Genomic DNA, 18,852 nt, shown 5'->3' with positions numbered 1-18,852 from the left:
ACCCTGGGACAGCAGGACAGACCCTGCCTCACACTCCCTCTGTAAATGTATCTCTGGCCACCACATACTGCGCATACCGATGTATTTGTGGGGAGGCCATGTGCACAAGCAAGGGGTGAGCGTGAGGCCACGGCTCTGGGTGACGTCTGCACAGTAGTCGTCCATGCACTTTTGTGGCCCCTTTGCAAGGGTCAGGGGGTTCTGGAAGTGGGAGGGGGCAAGGTCTGCTATCAGGAGTTACTGTAATAACAAAAACTGGAAGCTCATGTTTCAGGTACTGGGTAAAATGATTCTACCTCTGAGGATAAGGATTAAAATACACTCTAGTGAAATCCCTCTTTTACCCCACCCCTAATCCCCCTGGGAGTGGGAGCAAAATTGTGATCTTTTCCAGGAGTTTGAATGCCCAACAGTTGTGTCCTCACCACTGCTTTGGCCACCAACATTAGGAGAAAAGGAGTTTGGGGGACCCATGAGGAGCTGCCCTCACTGAGCTGCCTGCCCCTGGCTGGCCACTCTCTGCAACTTGTGTGCACAGTGTCAAAGGGACTCAGGTTTGCAGAGGAGCTAGCACAGGCCATTCTTGTTCTGGAGAGTTCTCCATGCACTTCCCCATCCTTGCTTACCCACCTCCCCTTTTCTTTTTGTTTTGTTGTGAAGACAGTGAAAAATAAGCAGCCTTCACTTGGGTGTAACACGAAGTGATAAAAAGGAAGGAGAAAAAGAGGATGGCGGGATAGGGGTGTCTAAGGCAGATGCTGACATTGGACAACTAAAGAGGAGATTTTGGGGCGAGGAGCATAGCTCCCCTTCTGGTCGGTTTCCTTAAGGCTGTGAGGTGAGACAGGCATGGATGGGCCTTCTCAGCTGTCTTGCCCATCTCGTTTCTCTGGGCACCCTCGTGATGGCAGGCCTTGGGCTTGGATTTCAGACCCATGCCCTGAGCTCCCAGGCAGCAGCAAGGCCCCATCATTCCAGCCCTCAGAAAAACACTTGCATTTGGTTCTCAGCCAGGGAAGCAAACTCTGTGCAGTGAGGGGGCCAGTTGGGAAAGTTACAGGGAAACCTTGGTCTTCCATCCTTCTGATGCATGGTGGGAATTTACACTATGGTTTTTAATGGGATCTTTTGTTCTAGACGGCTGGGAATAGATATGGTACTTAGAGTTTTCCTGTTTATCTCAATTTTATATGGCTTGTGATTCACTTCCTTAACCCAAATATATATAAACATGTATGGTCTTACTTCAAAAAAAAAGAAAAGAAAAAAATGAAGGAAGGAAGAAAGAAAGAAAAATTAGCCAGATGTGGTGACATGTGCTTATTCTCCCAGATACTGGGAAGGCTGATGCAAGAGCCACTTGAGCCTAGGACTTAGAGGCTACTGTGAGCTATGATCATACCCTTACACTTCAGCCTGGGCAAGACCCTGTGACAATGAACAAACAAAAAATATAATAAAACATATCTATATCCAAACATTTAGCCATATTCTCAGATACTTAAACATCCTATAGTTAAAGATGAATTAATACAATTTAAAGAACTGATTTCTTAAGAAAAAAAGCATGTGTAAGAGCACTGGAAATATTTTTCTGGCTGAAGACATGCAAGACAGATATGCTAGAAATGACATAACATTACTGAGAGAAAGTGAAGATCTAAATAGAAGTTTATGGGGTTGAAGAGGCGATATTGCTAAGATGTCAGTTCTCCCCAAATTGATTTGTAGATTTAATGCAATCACACTTAAAACTTTAGCAGCCAAAACAACCAAGAAAGAAAGTTTCAACAACAAAGTTGAAAGAATTATACTGTCAGATATGATTTCAAGGCTTTATAAAGCTTCAGTAACCAAAACAGTTACTTGATACTTTGCAGTATATTGGCACAAACATAGACAAAGAGATTAATGAGATAGAATAGAAAGAAACAGGGGCTCATCTATATGGACAACTGATTTCTGACAAAGGTATAAAAGTAATTGAAGATAAATTTTCCAACAAATGGTTCTGGAACTTTTGGATATCTACATGGAAAACAATAAAAGCATGTATAATATGTCAAACTTATCAAGTTGTTTTTTTTGTTTTTTAGGTTTTTTTAAGACAGAGTCTCACTTTGTCAAACTTGGTACAGTGCTGTGGCGTCATAGCTCACAGCAACCTCCAACTCTTGGGTTCAAGTGATCCCCTTCCCTTAGCCTCTCAAGTAGCTGGGACTATAGGTGTCACCACAGCCTGGCTAGTTTTTCTATTTTTAGTAGAGATGGGGTCTCGCTCTTGCTCAGGCTGGTCTCCAACTCCTGAGCTCAAGCAATCCCCCCGCCTCGGCCTCCCAGAGTGTTAGGATTATAGGCATGAGCCACCGAGCCTGGCCTAAGTTGTATATTTTAAATATATGCAGTTCATATATTTAAATATGTGCAGTTCAAATGGTATGTCATTTATTCTTCAATATAGCTGCTTAAAAAACGTTAATATCCAATTCTGAAAAGTCAACATGTAATTGCCAGATGATATTGTCAGAAGGCTTCCAGATCATAATTGAAATGTCACGTGGGTTAGAATCTCCTATGGATGGATGAACACAAAAGGACAGAATCTGGTCAAAGCTACCCTTCCCCTTGGTAAATTCCCACCAGGCTAAGTTCAGATGCTAACATTAGATTATCTTTCTTTGGACATGAGAAATTTTAGAATTGGTGATCAGAACCAGTTGTGACTTTTGCTAAAAGGATAGATCCTCCAAAATAAATTTTGATTTTAGAATAATCCAATTTATCCAGACATTTTTTTTATCTACCACCCTTTATAATCTGAGTTTGCATTTTTCTATTAGCCTGAAAATCTAATTAAATTTAATATCTAACATGCTTGGGGAATTAAATGATTCCTAGGATCACTCAAAGGAAAATTCTAAGGGCAGCAATTTGGCATTAATCTACTCTGACAGCATAATATAAATTGGAATAACAATTGAGGTTGGTTTAGTGGTCAAGAAGTTTGTCATTCAAAAAACCCAGACTAAATGTCCATCAAGAAATGAATAGATAAAATATGGCATATACATTCAACGTGACATTATTCAGCCTTAAAAAAAGAATGACATTTTTGGTGGACACTACAACATGGATGAATCTTGAAAACATGCTAAGTGAAATAAGCCAGGTACAAAGGGACATGTGTCATGTGATTCTACATATCTGAGCACATAGAACAGTCAAATTCATAGAGACAGAAAGTAGAGTTGTGATTACCAGAGGCTCAGGAAAGGGGAAAATGGGGAATTATTGTTTGATAGGTAGAGTTTCACTTTAGGATGATGAAAATGTTCTAGAGATGGATAGTAGTAGTGGTTGTACAACAATGTGAATGTACTTAATGCCACCAAATTGTATGCTCATAAGTGGTTAAATGGTAAATTTTATGATATGTATATTACCACAATTAATAATTTTTAAAATGCCTGGTTGAAAACCACTTCTGCCATTTAAAAATTATGAAATCTTGGGCTATATTGGAGCCACAAGTTCCTCATACACAAATAGGAGTGATAATACCTGTCTCACAGAGCTCTTGTGAGAATTAAATGAAATAAATTATGTAAAATATTTCTACTTTTTTTACACAAAATAACTGCAGAAATGGCAGCTACTATTATAAACATATGTTCATTTACCTTTGTATTGTCAATGTCAATAGTTTGTTTAATAATTGAATAAGCAAAGAATTATAGGACACTTTTTCTGGTGGATCTGAAATGTTAGAACAATAACAATAAAAATGACTACTAATATTTGTGTAACAATTCAGAGTTTGCAGAGAGGTTTCACAGTCACTTCTTTTGAATATCACAGTGACAAATGAACAGGGCAGGCTTGAGTCTATGTGCTGTTAGTAACCACCAGCAGGGCAGCAATTAGGGTGGTTAATATGATGGAAGAGTGGAGGATACAACCAATTTATTTATTTATTTTCTTTCTTTCTTTTCTTTCTCTCTTCTCTCTTTCTTTCTTGTAGAGACAGAGTCTCACTTTATCGCCCTCGGTAGAGTGCCATGGTGTCACAGCTCACAGCAACCTCCATCTCCTGGGCTTAGGCGATTCTCCTGCCTCAGCCTCCTGAGTAGCTGGGACTACAGGCGCCCACCACAACGCCTGGCTATTTTTTTGTTGCAGTTTGGCCGGGGCTGGGTTTGAACCCACCACCCTTGGTATATGGGGCCGGCGCCCTACCCACTGAGCCACAGGCGCTGCCCTATACAACCAATTTATAACTTAAACCCACGTTCAGTTCTCAGTCTAGTGTCTTTTCCATAGCTACAATGTGAAATTACCAACGGGATGGAAAATGCATAGAATATGAGTACATATGTAAAAGATCCGTGGGTGGCAGCACAGATTGGTTGCTTTGCCCTACACATCTTCTGTTTCCTGACACCTAGAAATTAGCTACGAAGCCTCTGGCAATTAGGACTTGACATAAGGTATCTTTTGATAGTGGAAGCAAAAGAGAGCAAGAAAGAGAGAAATCTGACATTGATTTACCGCAAAGAAGAAGGAGCATTGTCCTGTAATCTTATTTTTCTGTTGTTGTAAAGCAGCCCTGGAGCAGTAAGGGGAGGCTGTCCCCAACTTACTTCTCCTATTGCCTAAGCCACTGTTCTCCTCCACACTTATAAGATATTGCAGTCTATATAGGGTGGAAGGTGGACAACTAAAATCAGAAACAGACAAGGAAATAGAACTAATGTGAACTGGACCAGTTAGCATCGAGATGGTGATTTTTGCTAGAAACTGAGTAGAACAGTGACTTAAGCAATAAGTGAGGAACGCACCGGCTGAGATGAGTGAAACTGTTTTTGTTTATTGTTCCCAGAGTATTCTGCAGCAAGGAAAATAAGGCTGCACAATTTCCCCTGCATTATGATCTGTGGCAATGTTCTGTAATTCCCTGCTCTGTCTTTTTGTTTGTTTTTACAGACTAGATTTTTGGAAGTGTTATCTTCTACCTGCAAAAGGATTTCTACCCTTAAATCCCACAGCTGAAGTGTGTACCAAATTCTCATTTCCTTTAAAATGCAAGAATTAAGTCACAAGAAAGCTGGATAGCCATACAATCATCCCCAAAATTGCTTGAAGCCAAGCTTTAGTGAGATGATTTCAACCTCAAACCATATGGCAAGCACACAGTTCTCCCAAAGCCTCATCATGACAAAGATGATCTTCCTGTAGTCTCTTTTGTTGTGTGTCTGCCTAAGATGCTCTTTCCGGCTCTAATGAGTGAGGCCACAGACACAAGTCCGTGCTCCTTTCTCTTTACTCCTCTGACCTCAGATAGCATGCGGCCAGATTCTGTCTCCATCGTTACTGCAGAAAGTGTTATCTTTAGAGAAAGATGCCTTTTTTTTTTTTATTTAATCATAGCTGTGTACATTAATGCGATCATGGGGCACCATACACTGGTTTTATAGACCATTTGTCACACCGGTTAACATAGCCTGCCTGGCATTTTCTTAGTTATTGAGTTAAGACATTTATATTCTACATTTACTAAGTTTCACATGTATTCTTGTAAGAAGCACCACAGGTGTAATCCCACCAATCACTCTCCCTCCGCCCATCCTCTCCCCTCCCTCCCTTCCCCCTTCCCCCAATTCTTAGGTTATAACTGGGTTCCACCTTTCATGTGAAAGCCATAAATTAGTTTCATAGTAGGGCTGAGTACATTCCAGCTCCATCCATGTAAACATGAAAGAGGTAAAGTCTCCATCTTTCTTTAAGGCTGCATAATATTCCATGGTGTACATATACCACAATTTATTAATCCATTCGTGGATCGATGGGCACTTGGGCTTTTTCCATGACTTAGCAATTATGAATTGGGCTGCAATAAACATTCTGGTACAAATATCTTTGTTATAATGTGATTTTTGATCTTCTGGATATATACCTAGTAGAGGAATTGTAGGATTGAATGGCAGATATATTTTTAGATCTCTAAGTGTTCTCAAAAATCTTTCTAAAAGGAATGTATTAATTTGCATTCCCACCAGCAGTGTAGAAATGTTCCCTTTTCTCCACATCCACGCCAACATCTCTGGTCTTGGGATTTTGTGATATGAGCTAATCTTACTGGACTTAGATGATATCTCAAAGTAGTTTTGATTTGCATTTCTCTGATGATTAAGGATGATGAGCATTTTTTCATATGTCTATAGGCTATGCACCTGTCTTCTTCAGAAAAGTTTCTCTTCAAGTCCCTTGCCCAGCCTGCGATGGGATCATTTGTTCTTTTCTTGCTTATACGTTTGAGTTCTCTTGGATTCTGGTTATTAAACCTTTGTTGGAGACATAACCTGCAAATGTCTTCTCCCATTCTGAGGGCTGTTTGCTTGCTTTACTTACTGTGTTCTTGGCTGTGCAGAAGCTTTTTAGTTTGATCAGGTCCCAGTAGTGTATTTTTGAAACTGCTTCAATTGCCCGGGGGGGGGGGGTACTCCTCATAAAGTACTCACCCAGACCGACTTCTTCAAGGATTTTCCCTGCACTCTCTTCTAGTATTTTTATAGTTTCATGTCTTAAGTTTAAATCTTTAATCCAGTGAGAGTCTATCTTAGTTAATGGTGAAAGCTGTGGGTCCGGTTTCAGTCTTCTATAGGTTGCCAGCCAGTTCACCCAGCACCATTTGTTAAATAGGGAATCTTTTCCCTACCGAATGATTTTAATTAGCTTGTCAAAGATCAATAATGGTAAGTAGCTGAGCTCATCTCTTGGTTCTCTATTCTATTTCAGATATCTACTTCTCAGTTTTTGTGCCAGTACCATGCTGGTTTTTTGTTTTTTTTTTTTTTTGTAGAGACAGAGTCTCACTTTACTGCCCTCAGTAGAGTGCCGTGGCATCACAGGGCTCACAGCAACCTCCAGCTCTTGGGCTTATGTGATTCTCTTGCCTCAGCCTCTCGAGCAGCTGGGACTACAGGCGCCCACCACAACGCCTGGCTAGTTTTTTTTTGCAGTTTGGCCGGGGCTGGGTTTGAACCCGCCACCCTTGGTATATGGGGCCGGCGCCCTACTCACTGAGCCACAGGCCCCGCCCCACCATGATGTTTTGATCACTGTCGATTTATAGTATAGTCTGAGGTCTGGTAGTGTGATTCCTCCTACTTTGTTTTTATTTCTGAGTAATGTCTTGGCTATTTGACTTTTTTTCTGATTCCATATAAAATGAAGTATTATTTTTTCAAGATCTTTAAAGTATGACAGTGGAGCTTTAATAAGGATTGCATTAAAATTGTATATTGCTTTGGGTAGTATGGACATTTTAACAATGTTGATTATTCCCAGCCATGAGCATGGTATGTTTTTCCATTCGTTAACATTTTCAGCTATTTCTTTTCTTAGAGTTTCATAGTTCTTTTTATAGACATCTTTCACATCCTTTGTTAGATAAACTCCCAAATATTTCATCTTCATTGGCACTACTGTGAATGGAATAGAGTCCTTAACTGTTTTTTCAGCTTGACTATTGTTGGTATATATAAAAGCTACTGATTTATGAGTGTTGATTTTGTAACCTGAGATGCTGCTGTATTCCTTGATCACTTCTAAGAGTTTTGTAGTAGAATCCCTGGTGTTTTCCAGATATACAATCATATCATCTGCAAAGAGCGAAAGTTTGATCTCTTCTGACCCTATATGGATACCCTTGACCGCCTTTTCTTCCCTATTTGCGATGGCTAAAACTTCCATTACAATGTTAAAGAGCAGTGGAGACAATGGGCAGCCTTGTCTGGTTCCTGATCTGAGTGGAAATGATTTCAATTTAATTCCATTCAATACGATATTGGCTGTGGGTTTGCTGTAGATGGCCTCTATCAGTTTAAGGAATGTCCCTACTATACCAATTTTCTTAAGTGTTCTGATCATGAAGGGATGCTGGATATTATGAAAAGCTTTTTTCTGCATCAATTGAGAGAATCATATGGTCTTTGTTTTTTAATTTGTTTATGTGCTGAATTATACTTATAGATTTATGTATATTGAACTAGTCTTGAGACCCTGGGATAAAACTGACTTGGTCATGATGTATAATTCGTTTGATGTGTTGCTGGATTCTGTTTGTTAGGATCTTGTTGAATATTTTTGCATCTATATTCATTAGTGATATTGGTCTCTAATTTTCTTTTCTTGTTGGGTCTTTTCCTGGTTTGGAGATCAGGGTGATGTTTGCTTCATAGAACGTGTTGGGTAGTCTTCCTTCTTTTTCTACATTTTGGAACAGGTTGAGTAATATAGGTACTAGTTCCTCTTTAAAGGTTTGGTAGAATTCTGGGCGGCACCTGTGGCTCAGTCGGTAAGGCACCGGCCCCATATACCGAGGGTGGTGGGTTCAAGCCCGGCCCCGTCCAAACTGCAACCAAAAAATAGCCGGGTGTTGTGGCGGGCGCCTGTAGTCCCAGCTGCTCGGGAGGCTGAGGCAGGAGAATCGCTTAAGCCCAGGAGTTGGAGGTTGCTATGAGCTGTGTGAGGCCAGGGCACTCTACCGAGGGCCATAAAGTGAGACTCTGTCTCTACAAAAAAAAAAAAAAAGGTTTGGTAGAATTCTGACATGAAGCCATCTGGTACCGGGCTTTTCTTGTTAGGGAGATTTTGTATGGTTGATGCTATTTCAGAACTTGATATTGGCCTGTTCAACATTTCCACTTGATTCTGGCTAAGTCTTGGAAGGTGATGTGCTTCCAAGTATTGGTCAATTTCTTTCAGATTTTCATATTTCTGAGAATAAAGTTTCTTGTAATATTCATTAAGGATTTTTTGAATTTCTGAGGAGTCTGTTGTTATTTCATCTTTGTCGTTTCTGATTGATGAGATTAGAGATTTTACTCTTTTTTTCCTAGTTAGGTTAGCCAAAGGTTTATCTATTTTTCTGACCTTTTTAAAAAACCAACTTTTTGATTTATTGATCTGTTGTATAATTCTTTTGTTTTTAATTTCATTTAATTCTGCTCTAATTTTGGTTATTTCTTTTCTTCTACTGGATTTGGGGTTGGAATGTTCCTTGTTTTCCAGTTGCTTGAGATGTCCCATTAAGTTGTTAACTTCCTCTCTTTCCATTCTCTTGAGGAAGGCTTGCAGTGCTATAAATTTCCCTCTTAGGACTGCCATTGTGATATCCCAGAGGTTCTGATAATTCATGTCTTCATTGTCATTTTGTTCCAAAAATTTGGCGATTTCCTTCTTAATCTCATCTCTGACCCAGCTATCATTCAGCATAAGGTTATTTAACTTCCATGTTTTTGTATGAGTATGCATATTGCTGTTGTTACTGAGTTCAACTTTTATTCCATGGTAGTCCGAGGAGATGCAAGGAATAATTTCTATTCCTTTAAATTTACTGAGGTTAGACTTGTGACCTAAGATGTGATCCATTTTGGAGTATGTTCCATGGGCTGATGAGAAGTATGTGTATTCAGTTTTGTTGGGATGAAATGTTCTGTAGATGTCTGCTAAATCCAAATGTTGGATGGTTAGATTTAAATCTAAAATTTCTTTGCTCAGCTTCTTATTGGAGAATCTATCCAAAACTGCCAAAGGAGTATTAAAATCTCCGACTATTATGGAGCTGGAGGAAATCAAGTTGCTCATGTCTGTTAGAGTTTCTCTTATAAATTGAGGTGCATTCTGGTTGAGTGCATAAATATTGATGATTGAAATCTCATCATATTGAGTATTACCCTTAACAAATATGAAGTGACCATTCTTATCCTTCCTTACTTTTGTTGGTTTAAAGCCTATTGTGTCTGCAAATAGAATTGCAACACCTCTTTTTTCTGATTACCATTTCCCTGAAATATGGACAACAATCCTTTCATCCTGAGTCTATATTTATCTTTTAAGGTAAGATGTGACTCTTGTATGCAGCAAATATCTGGCCTGAGTTTTTGTATCTGGTCAGCTAAACTGTGCCTCTTTAGGGGACAGTTTAAGCTGTTCACATTAATGGAGAATATTGATAAGTCTGGGTATCGAGTTTTTTGAAAGTCCAGTGGACATTTTTAATCCTTTCACTACTGTGGAAGTTGGAGTTTGATCAAAAGTTTCTGAGTGAGTTTACTTTTGTGGTAGTGGATTGGGCTGGTCATTATGGAGGATAGGTCTGAGAATATCCTGAAGAGCTGGTTTGGTTATGGCAAATTTCTTCAACATATGAATGTCATTAAAGTATTTAATTTCTCCATCATAGATGAAACTCAGTTTAGCTGGATACAGGATCCAGGGTTGAAAGTTATTTTGCTTTAGGAGATTAAAATTCGATGACCACCCTCTTCTGGCTTGAAAAGTTTCAGCAGAGAGATCTGCAGTCATTCTAATGTTCTTCCCTTTGTAGGTAATGGATTTCTTACATCTGGCTGCTTTTAGAATTTTCTCTTTCATATTAACTTTAGTGAAGTTAATTATGATATGCCTGGGGTATGTCTTATTTGGATTGAGTCATGCTGGGGTTCTGTAACTGTCTGCTATCTGAATTTCAGCATCTCTTGGCATGTCTGGAAAATTCTCTTTCAGAATTTCATGGAGAAGGGCCTCTGTGCCTTGAGAAGCCACGTCATCACTTTCAGGGATTCCAATGAGGCAGATATTACCCTTCTTCGAATTATCCCAGAGTTCTCTGAGAGAATGATCCATTTTTGCTCTCCATTTCTCTTCCTCTTTGAGCGTTTGGGAGCGTTCAAAGGCTTTGTCTTCAATGTCAGAAATCTTTTCTTCTGCTTGCTCCACTCTGTTACCGAGGGATTCTACTGTGTTTTTCAGATCTTTGAGGGCTGCAAATTCTTGCTTCAGTGCATCAAAATCTTTGGTGGTTTTGTCTTTAAATTTGTTAAATTCTTGAGACAACTTTTCAATTTCTCCTCGAATTTATAATGCCGACTTTTGAAATGCTCCTCAAATTTCTAATTCCAAATTTTCCTCCATTCTATGAATCTTGTTTGCAATCCAAATTCTGAATTCAATTTCTGACATCTCAGCCAGCTGTTTATGAATGGGATCTTCAGTTACATCTGCCATATCTTTCCTTCGGTGGGTTTATGTATTCTGGTTATTCATGTTACCAAAGTTTTTCCACTGATTCCACCCCATGATTATTTTACACTGTTTGATTTTTTTTCCCCTGGAGCTTGTTGAGGACCCGTACAGTTCTATGGCCTGAGAAACTGAGGACCTGTTTGGTGTGGTGGGGCTAAGTGGTTCTGTCTTGTTTTCAGCTGGTCTCTGTCCGACCCTAGTGAAACAGTTACTCTGGGCTGAAGTCTCAGCTGTGGAGAAATACCAGCAATTAAGTCACCCCGCCCCCCATGGGTAACAATTGGAAAAGGAAAATTAAACCTTCATACAACCACATACCCAGGGCACCACTTGAATAGTCCTCGGGCAATTGGCTCAGTTCAAAAGGTCCAAATCAATTGTCTCAGTCAGTACCTGTCTCAGGTGGGAGAGTTTAAAAGGTCTCTGGCAACCGTATCGCAGGGGTCTGGTGACAACTCAGATATGACTTGCTCCGGTGCTCCGTGAAGTCAGGGGGACCCACCCAACAAATAGATTAGTCTGGGAAGGTTGATGCCTCCTTCCCCACCTTGCACCTCTGTCACACCCAGTCACTGACGGCCCCTCAGAGCTGTGACCCAGTTGCCTCTAGTGAACAGATTCTCCAGGGGTTTCCACCTGCCTGAATCACAAGGAAATCTATATCTGCTCAGCCAGGCCACTGCGCTCTGCCTGTATCTAGCAGGGGGAGGTGAGGCCTGACCACCTTGGTGCTGGATGGAGGCTGGGGGGTGTTCACTCAGTCCCAGCCCCGCCCTGGATTAATATTACTGACAGAACAGAACAACTTTGCAGAAATTTGTTAGAAAGATGCCTTTTGCAATCTTGTAAGAACTCTAGTTGGTCTGGAAGGAGAAGGTTGCAACTCTTTATTTGGGGGCATCTTTAAAAAAGCAACACTCTACAAGTACCTATTTCTATATGTAGAATTCCACCAAGTTCTTAACTGCTATGCTCAAAAACATACTTAGGAGACATAAATGCTGCAAAGTAAAATCTGAAATGCTCAATGTTAAGATTATGAAAATGTTCGCCAAGCATGGTGGCTCACGCCTGTAATCTTAGCAGTCTGGGCAGATGGATCACTTGAGCTCAGGAGTTCAAGACTAGCCTGAGCAAGAGCAACACCCTGTCTCTACTAAAAATAGTAAAACTAGCCTGGCATTATGGTGAGTGCCTGTGATCCCAGCTACTTGGGAGACTGAGGCAAGGGGATTGCTTGAGCCTCCCAGGACACAGAGTGAGACTCTGTCTCAAAACAAACAAACAAAAAGAATCATGAAAATGTTATTAATTATACATGGTAAAAAGCTTCAAAATCGACAGGAACTTCTTTTTTTTTTTTTTTCCTGAATAGCTACTAGGTTTTTTTTTTTTTGAGACCGAGTCTCATGTCGCCCTTGATAGGGTGCTGTGGCGTTATAGCTCACAGCAACCTCCCACACTTGGGCTTAAGCTATTCTCTTGCCTCAGCCTCCCAAGTACCTGGGACTACAGACGCTGGCCACAACACCCAGCTATTTTTTGTTACAGTTGTCACTGTTGTTTATCTGGCCCAGGCCAGGTTTGAACCTGTCAGCCTCAGTGCACAGGGCTGGTGCCGTAACTGCTATGCTACAGGCACCGAGCTGAAAAACTACTAGTTTTAATAACTTAAATAAGTGCTTCTATCAAAGTATTCCTTCAGTAAAAATGTGTATAGTTTGCTGCCAATGATGTGCAAAAAATGAGTATTTATCTTGGGCTTGTTTGAATGATAGGATGAGATTCAGTGCCCATATCAACAGTTCGGTTATCTCCAGTGCCATTTCACCCTTTAGAGTGAGTTACATGCAGAGATTGTGAACATCAGAGGTGGTTTCTTATCCAGTCTGCCTTATTCTTAATCTGTTCACAGATATTTATTTACTAGAGCTTTGTTTTCTTAAGAGTTATGGGATAGGAAAATGAAGTGTTTGCTCTTCATTTACTAAATGATTGTAAACTCGAGTTTTTCATCAAAATAAAATTCCATTGTTTTAAAAAAAATTAAATGAAAAGCTACTAGTTTTAAACACAAAAACTTCTTGAATGAACATTTATATGACACAATATATTTTCAGACCACATCAAATTGTTGTTTTACTGAAAGATATAGACAACATGTCATAAGGATGTGAAATTTTGATAGTTTTTAAGGCTACTTGTGTCTCTACCAGGAAAAGAAATATATGGGCCTAGATGGTGTCTGGAGAAAGTATCTGATCTCAATAGTCACAGAGACACTACTTTTGCTGCTTGTGCATTAAGCACGTGAGGCATAAAGAACACTGATGACAGGCGGTGGAGATAAGGTCATGGTGCCTGTTCATAGAACAAGGCTCTCTGGAGAAATGGAGCTCAAGATAGGAGGGGCTGTGTGTTAGTAGGAAAAGGCTCTTAGGAGATGGGATTCACAAAGTTTGAAGGGAGGACTAGGTGGCTTATATAACAGAAGGAGATGCTGGAGAGTACGTGGGGAATATACAGGCATATTCGTATGCTATATATATGCACGGTGCGCTCCTTGGAGCGTGAACAGAGACGGGGTGTGGGGCTGGACAGGTGGAAGGGGCTCATAGATTAGGGGTCTTCTCTGCCAAGCTAAGGAGTTGGATTTTATCCTAGAGACCAGGATCCTAGAGCCATGGAAAGTTTTAAATTATGGAAATGGTACAACCAAATTTGTATTTTTGAATGCTCTGTCTGCAGTATGGAGACAGGATTTGAGAAAGAGAAAGAGTTTGAAGGCAGGAAAACTAGTTAGGAAAATAAAGGTGACTCCAGTGAGACTGTATGAGCTGGAAGGGGAGGTTTTTAGGACGTTTTGTAGGGACTGTAAGGGACTAGACGGTGGGGAAGGACCTGAGGCTGTCAATGAGGAAGGTGACAGGATAAAATGCTGAAGGAGGCCAAAGGGGCACAAAAGGCCTGGAGAAAGAGACAGGGAAGACAGGAGGACAGATGGAAGGAGGAGGAAGGACTTAGGGAAGTTCGCAGATGGGAGAGAATTAAAGGCCTCTCTTTCGTTGTTGGTGCTTCTGCCAAGAGAACAGTGGCCACAGTCTGGGACCTGTGGAGAATGGTAAATGTTTGGAGGAGTCACTGTGAGCAGAAAGGGAGTAACACAATGTCTGTGCCACCCTGAAGCCCCAGCAGAGGTAAGGCTTTCCTGAGCATGTGAAGACGGGAGAGACAGTAATCCTTGCACTGGGAAATTGAACTGGGTTGTTTTGTGTTAGGACAGTTGACAGGATTGAGAAGGCTGAAGTCCTAGGCTGAGGGAATTGAGTAGGCTGGTGAGAGGGTGCCTGGCAATTTGAGATCCAGGTGTGGACGAGAAGGAAAGGAGCCAGGAAGGGGCTAAACGTCTGATGATCTAAGACTGTAGTGGTAGGGATGAGGCTGAAGTGCAGATTTCATGACAGGTCACACATATGGAATGAAGGAACCTGGAGTGTGGTGGTGGAAAAGGAGGTTTCTGATGAAAGAATGCAGAGGAAAAGCCGTGTCAAGTAGTGACAAGGTTTCAAAGCCAGCCTGAGATATGTGCGGAGGTTACATAGGAGAAATTTGTATCAGACCTAAAGGAAACATTTCCTAAAAGTTCTGTCAACATGGCGCTATTATTTGGTCCTTTTCAACTTTGGGTTTAGGGAAATATTGGAAACCTCTGTTCCCTAAGGAAGATGAAAGTGAGAAGATAGAGCTCTGAAAAGCAAGTACATCTGGGGATTGTTAATTATATGTAAAAACAAAAGCACCCTCAAAACCAGAAACAGGACAGGGAGGTAAGCACTCTGCCTCTTGCTATGTTAAATAACTAGCTAGAAAAGAATGCTTTGCCCAAGTCTTCATAATAAGGCAATTTTATTTGGTTTATACTTCCTATAAATCTTGAAACAAGAGAACTTTTATTTAAGTTTTGTTATATAAATCCCCCCCGCCCCTGAAAAACAGCTTGAATTCTCTTTTATGTTCTTGTCATCCTCCTGGGGTTATGAGTTTGATTAGTAGAGTGGACCTGTAATTTCTAACTTCACACTCTACACTTCATCTAAGTATTCATTATAGCCCTAATTTCTCACTCCAGAAATTGGTTTTCCTTTAGACAGCTTTCTTTTCTAAAATAATGTCTACAATCTCAAAGTAAAAACTAAAAAACAAAATCAAGCTAAATACAAAAACTTTAACCTTATTTAAGGTAGTCTGTAGAAATCTTTGAAGTGAATAAAGTGTAAATAAATATTCATACTATTATTTATAATTGCCTAAAAGTGAAAACACCCAAATTGTCTATCCATGAATAAATGAATAATTAAAATGTGGCATATCTATATAATTGAATATAATTGAATATCATTTGGCATAAAAAGAAACGAAGTATAGATACATGCTAAACATTGATGAATCTTGAAAACAGTATGCTAAGTGTGATGATTCATTTCATGTCAACTTGGTTGGGACCTGGGATGTCCAGATTAAACATTCTTTTTAGGTGTGTCTGTGAGGTTGTTTCTGGATGAGATTAGCATTTATACGGTGCTAGGGGCCTGATTACAGCAGATTGCCCTCAGTGTGAGAGAGCATTATGCAATCTGTGGGGAAGGCAGCATTCATTCTCTCTGCCTGAATGCTTGACCTGGGACATCAGTCTTCTCCTATCCTGGACTGGGACTTATACCATGCCTGGTCTCCAGATTGCAGAGGTCAGACTGTGGGACTTCTCAGCCTCCATGATCACATGAACCAATTTCTTATAATAAATATCATCTTTCTAAGTCTCTCTCATCTTTTCTCCTTCATGAGAGGGACCCATTTCCAACTCTCTTTGGAAGTGTTCTAAACTTTCTCTTTGAAAAAAGAAAAAGAAAAAAACTTGTCTCTATCTATATCTCCATCCATCTCATTGGTTCTGTTTTCTAGAGATAAAAGCATACACTATTTGACACATAGGGCACGCTACATAGAAATAAAGCATTTCCCGCAAGTTAATTCTCCTGTGGCTAGTTTATTTTTTGAGAGAACTTTATAACCATGGACTTGAAGGGACGAAGATAGTTCAAAAACTAAAAAGGCCTCTGAGTCCTAATGTCTTCTGGGTAAGAAGTAAGCTGAAAAAACTATTCAACTTCAAACATGGGCTATTTCTTATGGAACAGGAAGAATGACTCAGAGGGCAGAGCCAAGGTCTTGGGGAATTGGGAGAGCTACTCTTAGCAAGCAGAACTGGGCCTTAATCAAGGCACTTCTGATCTCACAGTTGGAGGAAATGACAATATATGTTTGCTGAATTTCAGAATTGCTATGGTCTGGTGGCTGATACATCCCCCACCCCCCTTTTTTTTGAAAGGAGGTGGTTATCTTCTCCTTTTTTAACCATTGTATTTTTGGGTGCATGTGGGCAGATAGTCTTTTTTTTTTTTTGAGACAGAGTCTTACTTTGTAACCCTTGGTAGAGTGCCATGGAGTCATAGCTCACAGCAACCTCCAACTCTTGGGTACAAGCTCTTGACTCAGCCTCTCAAGTAACTGAGACTATAAGGGCACACCACAAACCCTGGCTATTTTTTTTTTTTTTTGTAGAGACAGAGTCTCACTGTACTGCCCTCGGGTAGAGTGCCGTGGCGTCACACGGCTCACAGCAACCTCTAACTCTTGGGCTTACGCGATTCTCTTGCCTCAGCCTCCAACCCTGGCTATTTTGAGAGACAGGGTCTCACTCTTGCTCAGGCTGGTCTTAAACTCCAGACCTCAGGCGATCCATCCACCTCGGCCTCCCAGTGGGATTATAGGCGTGAGCAGATAGTCTTCCTAAATCACATGCCTTTGCAAACATAGTGTCAAACCTAAGAGAACATACCTAAAGAGGCTCATCTGCTCCTTGATCTTATTTAGGTAATAAGATCCTGGACTTTGAGTTGATGCTACACTAATATGATCCTTCAGGATTTTGAGGGCCAGGCATGGTGGCTCACCCTTGTAATCCCAACAATTTGAGAGGCCAAAAAGGGAGGATTACTTGAACCCAGGAGTTCCAGACCAGCCTGGGCAATAAAGTTCCCATCTCTCAAAAAAAAAAAAAATATATATATATATATATAGCAGAGCATGGTGGTGCACCTGCAGTCCTGGTTACTCAGGAAATTGAGGCAGGAGAATTGCTTGAGCTTCGGGATTCCAGGTTACAGTGAGCTATGTTGATGCCACGGCACTCCAGCCTGGGGGACAGAGTGAGACTGTCTCTAAAGGAAACCAGAAAAACAAAAACCAAGAAAAATGTGACGTGTAATTTTAGAGTACTATTCAAGAGACTTTGTTTATATTAAATAGGAGATCTTTATTTTATATACAATGTTAATTATATAAATAGCCAAATCCTTGATTTCTCCTAGTCTCAGTAGACTTTTATTGAACTTAATTTCTTCTTTTAGCATGTGTTATTCAAATAACAGAATGATGTTTGTTGCTTATTTTGATAATATATTTCTATGAAAAAATCTTTTGTTCTTATGACTTATAGGATTCTTTGGTTGGCTTAATACTGTCAAGAAATGTGACCAAAACCCATTCATTACATTACACTTTCTTTCTTTTTTTAATTTTTTTTTTTTTTGAGACATAGTCTCACTTTATTGCCCTTGGTAGAGTGCTGTGACGTCTCGGCTCACAGCAACCTCTAGCTCTTAGGCTTAGGTGATTCTCTTGCCTCAGCCTCCCGAGTAGCTGGGACTACAGGTGCCCACCACAACACCCAGCTATTTTTTGTTGCAGTTTGGCCAGGGCCGGGTTTGAACCTGCCACCTTCAGTACATGGGGCTGGCACCCTACCCACTGAGCCACAGGTGCCGCCCATACATTACACTTTCTTTAAAGTTAATTTTTGTGGCAGAGATATGAAGTGGAACAGAAGATAGATGCATTTGATAAACACAACATTCCTGAGACTTTGACTTTTAAGAAAATAATGTGGATTAGAAGACTAGCATTAAAATATCTTCGATAACATGCTTCAAAGCCCTGTGTCCAAGATATACTCTGCAGTTAACAGAACAGTAACATTTCTATACTTTCCTAAGACAGCTCATTTCAATTTCTTCACAAAGGATTGGGTAGTTGTATTTAGCTAACGATTCTACACAATGGAGTCTCTAGCATTCTTTTTTGCAGGATAGCTTTATATAAACAAGAGCAATGGTTTTAAGCCACATTTGCTTCTTTCATTTGCTTGCTCTAGACTTCTGCAATTCATCATCTGGCTCTTGTTAGGGTTATTTTTCCATTCGGTTGGGACTTTACTACACTTTGTGTACATTAACAGAAATATTGGTAGAGTCAGCAGTAGTGAGAAGGGTTTGTTGGGCAAATCTCTTTAGGATCTTGCCTTTGTCCACTGGCACCATGCCTCCTGTGCTCTGCCCTGGCCACATGCAGCTATTTATCCTGACTGTGTGAGTTGTGCTCTTGCATTTTTTATTTCTCTGAGGCTTGCCCCCCATCTCAGTTAGCTTCTACTCAGTCTTTACAATTCAGCATAATTGTCTCTGGCTCCAGGATGCCCTCCAGTTATCTTCAGTCTTGGTACCGTATTTTACTCACCTCCCCTGTGGGCCTCACTTACCATATTGACTCCTTTGTCTCTTTTCCCCATTAGACTGTGTAGGAAAGGAATTACATTTTATCTGTATTTATCTACTGTCCCTCAACAGAGTACCTGGCATAGCATTG

The 18,852-nt window shown here is 40.4% G+C and overlaps 1 long non-coding RNA gene across 1 annotated transcript in view; it reads right to left on the bottom strand.

The window, feature by feature from the left end:
- Nucleotides 1-18,852, bottom strand: part of LOC128590835 (uncharacterized) — an 89,679-nt gene that overhangs the window by 54,279 nt on the left and 16,548 nt on the right. The gene's annotated exons all lie outside the window — the stretch shown is intronic.

This window comes from Nycticebus coucang, chromosome 7, assembly GCF_027406575.1.
Source record: "Nycticebus coucang isolate mNycCou1 chromosome 7, mNycCou1.pri, whole genome shotgun sequence".
NCBI classification, from domain to species: Eukaryota; Metazoa; Chordata; class Mammalia; order Primates; family Lorisidae; genus Nycticebus; species Nycticebus coucang.
The sequence above is the reverse complement of the archived record's forward strand: the minus strand, read 5'-3'. Positions and strand labels throughout refer to the sequence as shown.